Source organism: Pinus tabuliformis, chromosome J (genome assembly GCF_031772625.1).
Source record: "Pinus tabuliformis cultivar Carrire ecotype Pingquan chromosome J, CPIR1, whole genome shotgun sequence".
NCBI classification, from domain to species: Eukaryota; Viridiplantae; Streptophyta; class Pinopsida; order Pinales; family Pinaceae; genus Pinus; species Pinus tabuliformis.
The window spans coordinates 216,511,774-216,524,513 of NC_142295.1; positions in this window are offsets into that span (position 1 = coordinate 216,511,774).

Consider the following 12,740-nt stretch of genomic DNA (forward strand, 5'->3'; position numbering starts at 1 on the left):
ATTAGGAGGGAGTTCACTGTTCCTTACAACCCCCAGCAGAACGGAGTTGCAGAGAGGAAGAACAGATCCATCATAGGGGCTGCCAAAGCCATGTTACATGATCAGGGGTTGCCATTGTTCTTGTGGGCAGAAGCCTGCAACACAGTTGTTTACTTGCAGAACAGGAGTCCGCATCGTGCCTTAGCGCACATGACTCCGGAGGAGGCTTTCTCTGGGAAGAAGCCTGATATTGGTCACCTTCATATCTTTGGATGCATAACATACTCCTATATACCCAAGGAGAAGAGGACCAAACTAGAGCCCACCGCAGAGAAGGGTATCTTTGTGGGCTACAGTGAGACCTCAAAGGCCTTTCGGATTTACATTCCTGCACAGAGGAGAGTTGTTGTCAGACGGGATGTGAAGTTCGAGGAGGACAGGGCCTTTAGGAGGTCACGGGAGTTAGAGTATCTGGATCAGCCAGACCCTCAGCAGCAGTTGAGTCAGTCGCAGGGATCCAATGGGCAGGGATCAGGAGGATCCGGAGGTACATCTATGAGGATGTCAGGTCCATCAGTGAGCAGTGGCTCGCCGAGCCAGAGGGGTGGTGCTCCGGGCAGCATGCAGAGCAGTTCACAGAGCAGTTCACTAGGGAGTCCACTGATGGACAGTTCACACGGTACCTCAACTTCTACAGGTTCAGGTGCAGGCAGGAGGACAGCAGACAGACAGTCAGGAGTTCAGGCTACTGATGATGATGAGGAGTTTCATTCTCCAGTGGGAGAAGTGCGCTCAGGGAAGAGGAAGCCCAAGTGGCTTCAGGACACCTTGAGAGATGCCACATCTGTTGCTGAGCCGAAGAGGCCGGTCAGAGAGAGTAGACCATCTGAGAGGTTTTGTAGCTATATGGCGATGCTTACCAGCATCCTTGACTCTGTGCCTTCTAGCTATGAGAAGGCAGCTAGCCAGCAGGTCTGGAGAGATGCCATGCAGGAGGAGTATTCTTCTATCATGAAGAATGATGTTTGGGAGGTGGTGCCGAGGCCTGAGGGCAAATCCGTGGTTACTTCCAGATGGCTTTACAAGGTAAAGCATGGTGCAGATGGCAGCATTGAGAAATTCAAAGAGAGGTTTGTGGCTAGAGGGTTCTCCCAGGTAGAGGGATTTGATTATGATATGAGAAGACCTTCGCTCCCGTGGCTCGATATACTTCGATCCGCTCCATTATATCGATAGCAGCAGAGATGGGTTGGAAGATCCACCAGATGGATGTGAAGACCGCATTTCTCAATGGCTTCATACAGGAGGAGGTGTACATTGAGCAGCCACAGGGCTTTGAGGTGCATGGGAAGGAGTCCCATGTGTGCAGACTGAAGAAGGCCCTTTATGGCCTGAAGCAAGCTCCCAGAGCTTGGTACTCCAGGATAGATACATATTTGCAGGGGATGGGTTTCACAAAGAGTGAGGCAGATCCGAACCTTTACTTTATTGTGATTGGTGAGGAGCCTCTCATTCTGGTGCTGTATGTGGATGACTTGATCATTACAGGTGCAGAGAGACTCATAGAGCACTGCAAGAGAGATCTTGCGGCGGAGTTTGAGATGAAGGACATCGGCCTGATGCATTACTTTTTGGGTTTGGAGGTGTGGCAGGAGGAGGGGCATTTCTTCCTGGGGCAGGGGAAGTATATTGTGGACATCCTTAGCAGATTCCACATGGAGGATTGTAGACTCATGTCGACACCGATGATCACCAACTGGAAGAAGCTTCATGCTTCGGATTCCGAGTTGGTGGATCCCACATTGTACAGGCAGCTGATTGGTTCCTTGATGTATTTGGTCAACACTAGACCAGATATCTGTTTTGCAGTCAACACGATGAGTCAGTTTATGTGTGAGCCTAGGAAGGTTCACTGGGTGGCTGCAAAACACATTTTGCGGTACTTGCAGGGGACAGTGGATTATGGTCTGGACTACAGGCAGGGAGATGGAGTGAGATTGGCAGGATACACTGATTCTGATTGGGCAGGTTGTGCTTCTGATAGGAAGAGCACTTCAGGGTGTTGTTTTGGGTTGGGTTCAGCAGTAGTGTCATGGTTCAGCCGGAAGCAGCAGTCAGTAGCACTGAGTTCAGCGGAAGCAGAGTATATGGCAGCCAGTCTAGCTAGTTGTGAAGCCATCTGGCTTCGCAAGATGTTGTTTGGCTTATTTGGTCAGCCGTTGAGACCTTCAGTGATTTACTATGATAATCAGAGTTGCATTAAACTCACGGAGTAGGGAAATGAGGATAGGAACCATAGTACTACCGATGGACACATCGTGTACTACCATACTCCCTATGCTAGGATGTTTGATATAGATTTGGGATCAATGGAGACTGACTTCGGGTCAGTGGAGAGTAGTATGATACACTCTCGATTATTGGAGACTAACTTCGGGTCAATGGAGAATGGTATGAAACATTCTCGATCAATTCTTCTTCATTATTTCTTCATGGTTCAGCAGAGCAGAGTAGGGATGACAAGGATGGTACTGATTGCCAGATGGTTTGGCAGGTGGAGTTATCCCTAGTTGAGAGAGAGTGTTAAATTTGGCAACTAGGGCCAAACTCCACCTTGGACAACTCATATGATGTAGCTCATATTTTTATTGGATTCCTCTCTCCGAGAGGTGTAGGATTGATCTAAAGATCATCTCATTCTAACATGTACAAATGGAATTATGAATATTTTTGTTTATGGACAAATTGTCAAGTTCAGCCAGCGAACTAATGTCAGAAATCCAACAGTCACGTCTATTCATCCTCAACGTTTACGTATAAATAGAAGGTGACTTGGCCTCAATTGATCATCACTCATCTTCTCATACATCTCTCTCTCCTCATCTGATTGGGTACGGATTTCTGGGCTCATCTCTCTCTCCACACATGCAAAGAAGACATATTTTATGTTTCAGCATTGACCAAATTTCAAGTTTGACCAGCGTTAGACCTGCAGCGTTGACCTTGTTTGACTGCAATTTTGGTGGGATAATTTTGTTTGGGCAAGTCGCATTTCTGGGCACAAAAATCAAGGCAATCCGTACTATTTGACCAACATTGACTGCAGAAGCGTTTGACTGCAACGTTGACCTAGTTTGACTGAGTTTTTTGGCACTGTTTTGGCCTGATTCAGATGACTGTTGGAAGCCAAGTTGACTGGGTTTGACCGAGTTGTTTTGGAGGTCAAAATCTTCCTTGTTGACCAGTGTTGACTTTCTGGTTAGGGCTTCCTGTGGCTGTTGTTTGACTGGATAGATTTCACTTTGATTAGGCAAGTGAACATTACATATTGTACTCTTTCTCTCCACTGAACTTTTGAAGAATAATAAGAAGAATTGATAAAAGGGTTCCCCCACATTGGGGTTTGTCTCTAGCTGGCGCCATATCTTGTGTCCTCTTGTCTTGGCTTGTCTTCTACTATTTTATTTATGTTCTATCTACATTTACTGTCATGTTAATGTGATTTCTAATCTAGAAATTGATATTGGGCTAATAAGAAAATTGAAGTAAATTGCTCTTAAGCTTAGAACATACCATTGTTATCTAAAATTAACAATTTTGGATTTCCAAGGAAGGAGGTGAATCATGGTATTACTTTGAGGGTGGAGGTGTGATCCTTTGGATTCCCTTGTTGATGCAGGTATTGTATCCCTTTATCTATTGGTTAAAGCAAATGTTCCAGTAACCAGTATGTTTGTTTTGCTTTTCAGCAGGATGTCATTGTAAGTATTGTATCAAGTTATGTTATAAAGCTCCAAAGGAAGTATGTTTTGTTTTCAACGGTTTGCTAGTCATAGGTGTCATAGAACACCAAGGACAGTGTTCCCCTAAGGGGGAGGGGTTTGTAACAACCCTGGGTTAAATTTTAATGTAATAAAGGATAATAAAGGCAAAATAACACCAAGGTCATGGGACACCTATTTGAAGATGAATATTGGACAAGCACTACAGTGGGCATCACGTTTAGTTTATAATGGTTATGGAAATTAACATAAGCATTGGCAAAGGCAAAGAGGCAATAATTGGCATTTACTTATGAAAATAAAGGAAAATAGGAGAAAAAGAAGGTGAAGAGACACAGATTTGCATGCAAGGAAAATTAGAGGAAAAATGAAGGAAAATGGAGAAAAGAAAGACATCAATAATAAAAAGGCATCAGAGGATCGGTTCACAGCTTTTGTTAGTTCAATTTGGCTCTCTCCTTTCATTCTCTCTCATACACTCTTGCACACTTGGAGTATTCTTGGAGCATTTTGGCATTCACTTGGAATTGGAGAAAGCAAAGAAAGCAAAAGGACAAGCAAAGGAAAACAAGGAGAAGGTTGGATCAGTAGCTTCAACAGGAAGATTTTGCAAGTAACAAGTTGCATGTGTGATTTCCTAGCTGAAGTGTGAATGCATGGTACATGCATTTGTTTATTTGGTTCATTTGTTGTCATTGGCACTTGTTTTACCTGGATTGACAATGGTTTCAGCCTTAACTTGCCACTTCTTGGATAGCCATTGTGTGTTGGAATTCATTCTTGGTTGAGTTTTGGATTGCCGAAAGGTTTCGGAACCGAATGAAGTGGTCACAGGAAATTTCCCAAGAGTTGGGGTTGGAGATGGTTTTCTCCAGGAGTCCCTCGCCAGGTGGGTGTAGACAGGAAAATTCCTCAAGGTATGGTGAAGAAATTCTAAGGCATCCAAGCTTGGTTTGTTTTTGTGATCTCGGGACCGGTTTAGGTGAGATCACGATGTTGAATTTCCATGACCTTGGGTCTAGGTTAGAGTCCTAAAATCACTGACCCTACCAAACCAAGAATCTCAACCATAAACTACTTTGCACAACGGAAATATAAAGCACTAAATCACATACGCACAAATATACACACTTTTTAACAAAATTGTACAATATTGTACAATCACTAATCTTCGTTATATTAAACCAAATCTAAATAATACAATAGTCTATGGTATACAAGATACAATGACAAACTTCGTTGCAGCCTCGATGTCATATCTTGTCCTGCAGGTTGTCGGTCCTTTGCTTCCATACTGCTCACTAGTAGTGCCTTAGTCCATCAAGGCCACTACACACCGAGACTCCAGGAAGGCTGCCCTCTAACATTGTTGCATGTCACTTCTACTGCATGTACACGGGCTCATCAATCTACTCTCTAGGTTGGCCAATTCCCGAGATCCAATCTGCCAGGCTAGTAGTCGCCTTTGTCTATCAAGGTGCTGCAGTTCGGCACCAAACTTCACCCAATATTTAGCTCCTCTTCGTGACTTCAATATAGCTTGTCTAGGGCTACTTTGGACATCCACACGCTTCCCTCCAACAGTCCAAATATGCCCAATACTACACTGTCGGTTCTGCTCCTAAGATGGACCCTTCACCACACGGAAGGTCCTCCACACGGCACCAAAAAGATGCAACAACTAAACCATCCAACTGTCCAAACTAGGAATTGACATTAAAACATACCTTCACATAGGATTGGTGCACTGTTGTAGTCCTGTTTTGGTTAGGGCATCAACGCAGACCTGCTTTACCCTTTCCAACCACTGCAACAAAACTAGATTCTAATGCGGCTTCCCTTCCTTGGATAGCTACTGCCCTATGCTGCCTGTGATAAGGCTCTACTGTAGGATTGAGGCCTTACGGCCCTCTCCAACAACCTTATGTAGCATGTGTTAGCTCTGTAATTACCACAAAGACTGTGGCTCCCAAAATAGAAGATATCCCAACATTATTCTGCACCAAAACAGCCCTGTCTCCCTGTGGATTAACCCAACTACTCCTCTGCCCTATTCTTTCTCCCAATCTAACCCAAAACAGTCACTTCAGGCTTCGGCCTCCTCCTTGTTCAAGTTGTGGTTAATTCAAAAGGTATTCTCCACAATTTGTTGCACTTGGATGGATGAAATAAGTCCTCCATTTCACCTCTATATATACACATAAAGAGGGCTCCATGAATTTTGAAGAGACATGTCTATTGGACAAATTTACTTCAAGCCTACATGAGTTGAATACCAAATAATTATTTGTCAACTTCAAAAATCTCTTTGTCCACTTCTACAACTCGGAATTCGACGATTCTTGAAGCGTTGGATTCTCCTTTCCGCCCTCTATTGTCTCATGCCATCACATGTAGAAATGTGCTCACGGAAATGCCCAAAACACATTTTGGTGCAAAACACCATACTTGGGTTCCAAGACCACAAGTGACCCTTGTGGCGCTTTGCCCTCCAAACCTTGAACCCTAGGGCTTGGAGTACCTCCCAAGCTACACAAATCAACACACGATAGTTGACGATGGAGGTAGTTTAATCTCTGGAGTCCCTGGTTGATTGTCTTGGTTTATCCCATGAGATCCCACATTCATGCTTGGAATATCACAGGAGAGTGATTGGCTGAAAGAAAGATTTGGTTCAGCCCAATCTATGGTCGGGTGGTACGTGGAAGTTCCTAACTTGGTTGGCTTTTTCATATGTTAATAAGAGTTATTTTCATATTGTTATCTATGAGCACTTGTACTTGTTAATATGTGGATTTTAATGTTGTTTTGCCATGTTTATTATTCTGGGTATAAGCATGGTTCTATGATGCGCTCTAGCTATGGCTCTTGTTCAAGATTTGATAAGTATTTGAATGGTTGATGAATGCATCGGCTAACAAGTGTTGTTGCAACTACTTGAGAGAGCATTAGACCTTCTTGGCAATTCTCAAATGAAGTTCAAAGATTTATGATCATATAAGAATTCATGACCTGTAGCTTACATGTTTGCCATATGTTTGACGAAATGTCTGTTATGGATTAGGCATCTTTGGGTCAAGTTCTTGCTTGAGTTTTGATTGGTTGTCTTTGTCATCACCTTTGATTACATTCTGGAAAGTTACAGGCAATTATGGGCAATGGTCTAGAGGCTAGCTTAAAAAGGTGGCACAGATCCCAGAACCGCATGCTCAGAATTGGAGGTTTTGTGTCATAACTGCATGGAAGCAGGCTTATGAGTGTGGTTATAGCCTCATAACCGCATGCATGTAGTCCTACAAGTGGAGATGGGGTGCTAGGTCAGAGAAAAAGTGTTCCAGCTCTGGGATTGATCACTTGGGGTGGTTTTTCAACTCCTGAGTTATCTACAGTCCCTGTAGGATATCAGTAGGTGTTCAGTTTGTAAGCCCCACTTCCTTAAATGGAACTTGGAGGTCGGGTCATATCATAGTGACACTCAGCTCATATTTACCCTAGAGAGCTTGTAAAAGCAAGTAAATGTTGGGAGGGGTGGTTGCACCCTCTCATGTGTGGGGTTGCAATGCAACCCCCAATTTGGGCTTTTTTTTTGCCCTAGCCGACCCAAAATTCACCCAAATTTGTTTTTCACCTTTATGAAGACTATATCCTATGGGGTTTTTTTAGATATTCCTTCCTTCCATGAGCAATTAATCCATTGGGGGCAATACAGATCATGGGTAAATATTATATCTCCTTATTTTAACATTTTAAAAATAGAACTCCCATAGACAAGTTGGGTAATTTCAAGGCTACTAATAATAAAATAAAGATATATTACACTGCAACTCAAACATAGAAGCAAACTTTCCCAAAACTATAAATATTAACAAGGTGTTGCTAGGAGCTTGGCTAGTTGGTCAAGCAGAGGTTGTGACATTCCCCCCAACAAGGCCCAATTTCCCCCAAGATATGTTTATCCCCCTCATTGGTGGCAAGGGGGTTGTCTTGGCCTATGCAAGCATGCTAGGCACACTGATGGTCAGAGGTCCTAGCACTTAGTGCCATCAATTTCCAACAATCAAGGTGTTGATTGGGCATCACTGAAGTTAAACAAAAAGCATATGAGCTTTAAATACTAAAAAAATTTAGGACCAAAGTGCATAGCCTCCACAACAAAACATGGAGATAAAGAGTATATATGGAAAGCATACAATCAAAACCTATTTGGAGACAAATGACATAGATTATTCAAACTCCCACCATTCTCAACAAAAACTTGGTTTATTAGTAAAGTGGGGGCATTCATAGTCCTCTCAACAAGGTTCAAATTCCCCTAGAGACATTTTTGGCCCTAGTGAGTCACCTTGTTCATGCAAGTGGATTGATTCTTGCATTTAGGGCAAAGTACAAATCCTCGACAGCTTCACATGTTCAAATATCCAAAATAATTACACATGCACCAAATGTGATATATTTGTCTTGTAAGAGTGATACATTGTAATGTACTTATAAAAGTTATAACAGAAACACTAGGTTACAAGGAGATGTCTAAAGGTAAGCTAAATCACCTTTTATTTGTATGGTCCAACATACCAAAGGCTTGAGAGGACATTTAAAATAACAAATAATCATTCATGAAGAGGACATCAAATAGTAGGACTTTTGAATGGTCAACTTGCTTTCATCCTTAGGGTGCCTTGATGCGCATGCATATATAGTAACATAGATTTGTCCTAATATTCAATTACAAGGCAATGCCTAAAGGTAAATTAAATCACCTTTTATTTGTAATGTTAAACAAACAAAAGGTTTGAGAGAACCTTTAAAGAAAATAAATAGTTTTTCATAAAGAATACATCAGATAGAGGAACTTTTGAACAATCAGCTTGTTTTCATTCTGAGGGGACCTTAATGCACATACATCTCTCTCTCTCTCCTTGAAAATGTAACTAGTGTCTCTCTTCATAATGGAATATAAATAATTTTTACCATTGAAAAATTTATTATATTTATTATTATTATTTTATTTTTGGTCAAAGCATGTTCTTCATGCTTATAGTGTTAGGATATTCCGACACATAGGAAATAATTAAGTATAACTTGGTCTAGTGTAGAGTTAGGTAAAGTGTGTTTCTTTAATATGTACTTTTGTAACTTACAATCCGACGGTCACGATATGTTCTAGACATTACGTGATCCGATGATTCATTCTCTCCTCGGTATTACCAACACTTGATCCGTGGCTTAACACCCGATTGGTGCATGATCTCTATTTAAAGAGGCACGGAGTCATTTGTAAGGTGATCATTCATGAGAGAAGCTTATGTAAATTTCCTTTCTTTTACATTAATAAATTGTTTGAAGTGGTCACGTTAACTCAGGCCGTGGACGGTTTCCCTCTTTGAGGGTTTTAACCACGTCAAGAATATTGATGTATTGATTTGTGATCTGTTTGTGAGCGGTGTCCTTTGGTGTTCTCTCTGAGGAACTTACCCTGTAAATTCCTACATGGTATCAGAGCTATTTGAGGGCCGCATTTGTTGGTGATCCAAATCAGAAGCCAGTACAACTACATCTGACTGTTGTTTCCTAGATCTACTGTTTTTGACCACTTTCGGGCCGAGAGGACTGCTCTATTGTGTTAGGAGCATCTATCCCAGTGAGGAACCCCTTTCATTCATGCGAAAAGGTTTCTGTTAGCCCTAGCTACATCATTTTTAAGATCTTGAGGTATACAGTCTTTATTTGCAGTTTGAGTTATTTATCTCTTTGTTTATTTCGGTTTATTTATCTGTCTGTTTTTTATAACCGGATCTATACCTTTCATTTTTGCATATGCTCTTTACCCCACAACTCTATGCAATCTAGGAAAATCAGAAACAAAAAGGAAGGATTTTTCTCATGTGTATGCTCTTTTCTACCGCGCCTTAGTGTGATCTCAAAAAGTCAAAAACATTGAGGAAAATATTTAGTTTCCGGTGAAAGCTAACTTCAATCCATCAGGTTTGTTTTTTTCTGTATGTCTGTGTTGCGTTGTGTGGTTTTTTGTTTTGTAGAAAAAATGGTTTTTTCAAGTAAGCATGAACCCCAAAGCTTCAATGACTAGAAAAAACCCCCTTCTTTTTGTCCAAAAGTTACTAAACTTTTAAACTAGTTCACTTGGTCCAAAGTTACTTTATGAGAATAGAGATCTTGAGATCAAGTCTTTCTTTTTGTTGCGTTACTTTTTCAAAAAGCACATGTAACTTGTGTTTTAAAGTTACTTTATGTAAAAGTGTTCTCACCCATTATAAAAAGTGAGTCACTTATAATTCTAAAGTCTCTTTATCTTTTATTTAAGTTACAATTTAGTGGGTAGCTCATAAAGTACCATTTGTAAAAGTGACTTTCACTTATTTATAAAAGTGGGTCACATAAAAAAAAAAAAAAAGTGAGCCAATTAGATTAAGTTTGGAAGGGCGGGGGGGATTTTTTTCAACGTTTTAATATAAATAGAGGTGGCCTTAAACTCATTTCAACACACTTGGGATCTCTTCCTCTCTACTTGTCTTTGGGTTTTAGTAGGAGGAGAGATCCTAAGGGATAATGCTGCCCTAGTCCAGAGGGCAGAAGCCGGAACTGGCGGGAATAGCCGGAATTGCCGGGAACTGCCGGGAATAGCGGGAATTGCCGAGAACTGCCGGGAAAAGCCGAAACTGCTGGAACTATCGGGAACTACTGAAACTGCCAAGAACTTCCAGAACTGTCGGGAAAGGCCGGAATTGCCGGGAAAAGTTGGAACTGCCAAAACTGCCAGGAAGATCCGGAACTGCCAGAATTGCCTGAACTGTCAGGAAAAGCCTAAACTGTGATGAAAAGCCAGAACTGCCAAAACTGTCGGGAACTGCTGGGCACTGACGGAACTGTCAGGAATAGCCAGAATAGCTGAACTGTCGAAACTACTGGAACTGCCGGAACAATCGAAACTGCCAGGAACTGTCGGAACTGCCAGAACTGTCGGGAACTGCCGGAACTGCCGGGAACTGTCAAAGCATCTGTCTCCGAAGGAGAGCAACATGCAAGGGACATCTAACTAACATTGGGACAGTTGTATGATACTCAGCAGCAAATACACCAAGCATGCAATGTTACAGCTAGCATGCAAAGGACAGCTGGCATGCAACAGCAAGCATGCTAAGGACAACAAGCATGCTAGGGACAAGCAAGCAAGGTGCAGCCAGAGCATAGGTCAGTACAACAACATGGTGTAGAAATGGCACATAATGCAATATAGTGATGGGTACAATCATGATTAATGAAGCGTGATGAGATGCAACATAATGATGATGGGTGTAGCATGGTGCAGCGCAGTGAGGTGCAGCATGATAATGAAATGTAACACAACGATAGTTGAAGGAGTCACCTTGGAGAATCAGTTGAAGCAGCATGTCTTCAACTGATCTCATGTATCATCTTCTTAGAGATGATCTTTTCTCTTATCTAGATAAGTTAAAGTGTTGACTTCTATTGTAAACGTACTATCTCTCTCTCTCTGTGTTGAACTATTGAAGAACATATAAGAAGAATTGATCAAGGGTTTCCCCACATTAGGGTTTGTCCCTGGCTAGCGCCACATCTTGTGTCCTCTTGTCTTGGCTTGTCTTTTGCGCTTTATGTTTATGTTCTATTTGCAGTTTACTTTAATGTTGATGTGATTGCTAATCTGGAAAAGATATTGAGCTAACTGTGAAAATTGAAATAAATTGCGCTAAGCATAGAACATACCTAAAATTAACATGGTATCAGAGCTAAGGTGAAGGCAATGCCCAAGCAAGAGTGAAAGAGCAATCACTGAAGACAGTTGGGAAAGGAAAAAAGGATCAATGGATTCCTCATCCCTTTTCAAATTCACCAAGGGTGAAGTCGAAGCAAAGAATATTATCGGAATGGCATAGCAGAAGTTTCTGATGGCCTACCTAAAGATCACTTCATTGGGAAGTCTGGATCTAAGGGTGGAAGGAAAGGCAGATTCCTTGGTTGCAATAAGTTGGGCCATTATGCAAAGGAGTGTCTGAATGGCAGAGACACATCTCTTGATGAAGATAAAAATCATTCCAGGGACATCGTCAATGATCAAAGGAATGACAGGTAATGCAGGTCATCAAGGAAATGGCCGACTCTTCAAAAAAAAAGCAAGGAACCCCAGGTATGATGAATCAAATGTTTTTTTGATAAGATAAAGAAGCGTTCTCTTGTATTGGTCCTCTCCTTCAGATTCTTTGGGAATCTGGCTTATTGATTGTAGTGTTTCAAGGCACTTCATCGTATAGAAGGGTGCACCCTCTAATTTGGTAGAGATGGAAACCATCATGGGATTATACTTGGAGCCGATGCCACCTATCCCGGAAAGGGTGTAGGGAATGTTACCCCTCAATTGAATGAGCGTAACTCGATTCATTTACAGAATCTCTTTTGTGTACATGATCACAAGAAGAACTTGGTGTCCATTTCAGCAATGGAAGTCAAAGGTTAGAGGGTGGCTAGGTACGTGTTTGAAAATAGAATTTTCAAAGATGTTTTTGAGTTTAGGGTTGTATCAAGTTGCAGGAAGTCCACTGGGGACCATGTCCATTGACACATAGCACCGGAGGTCTGTGAGCCAGATGGTGATAGGGATGCCTAAATTAAAAAAGAGCATGAAAATACATGTTTGAGATCTACCGAAGGAAAATCTTACAAGGGGACCATTCCCCTCATGTAGCAGGTCCACAGGTTTCGAACAACCCGAGGGGTTTGAGATTAATGATCAGGAATCACACATATTCAGGTGGAAGAAAGCCCTTTATGACTTGAAGCAAAACTCCCCAGGTGTAGTATGAGAGGATTGATAGTTGTCAGATGAAGTTGAGATTCACTAAGAGTGAAGCCGATCCAAACCACTGTTTGAAGGTTGTGGATGATAGACCTCTCATACCAGCACCTTATGAGGACGACCTATTTCTAACATGTGCAAACCCTCTC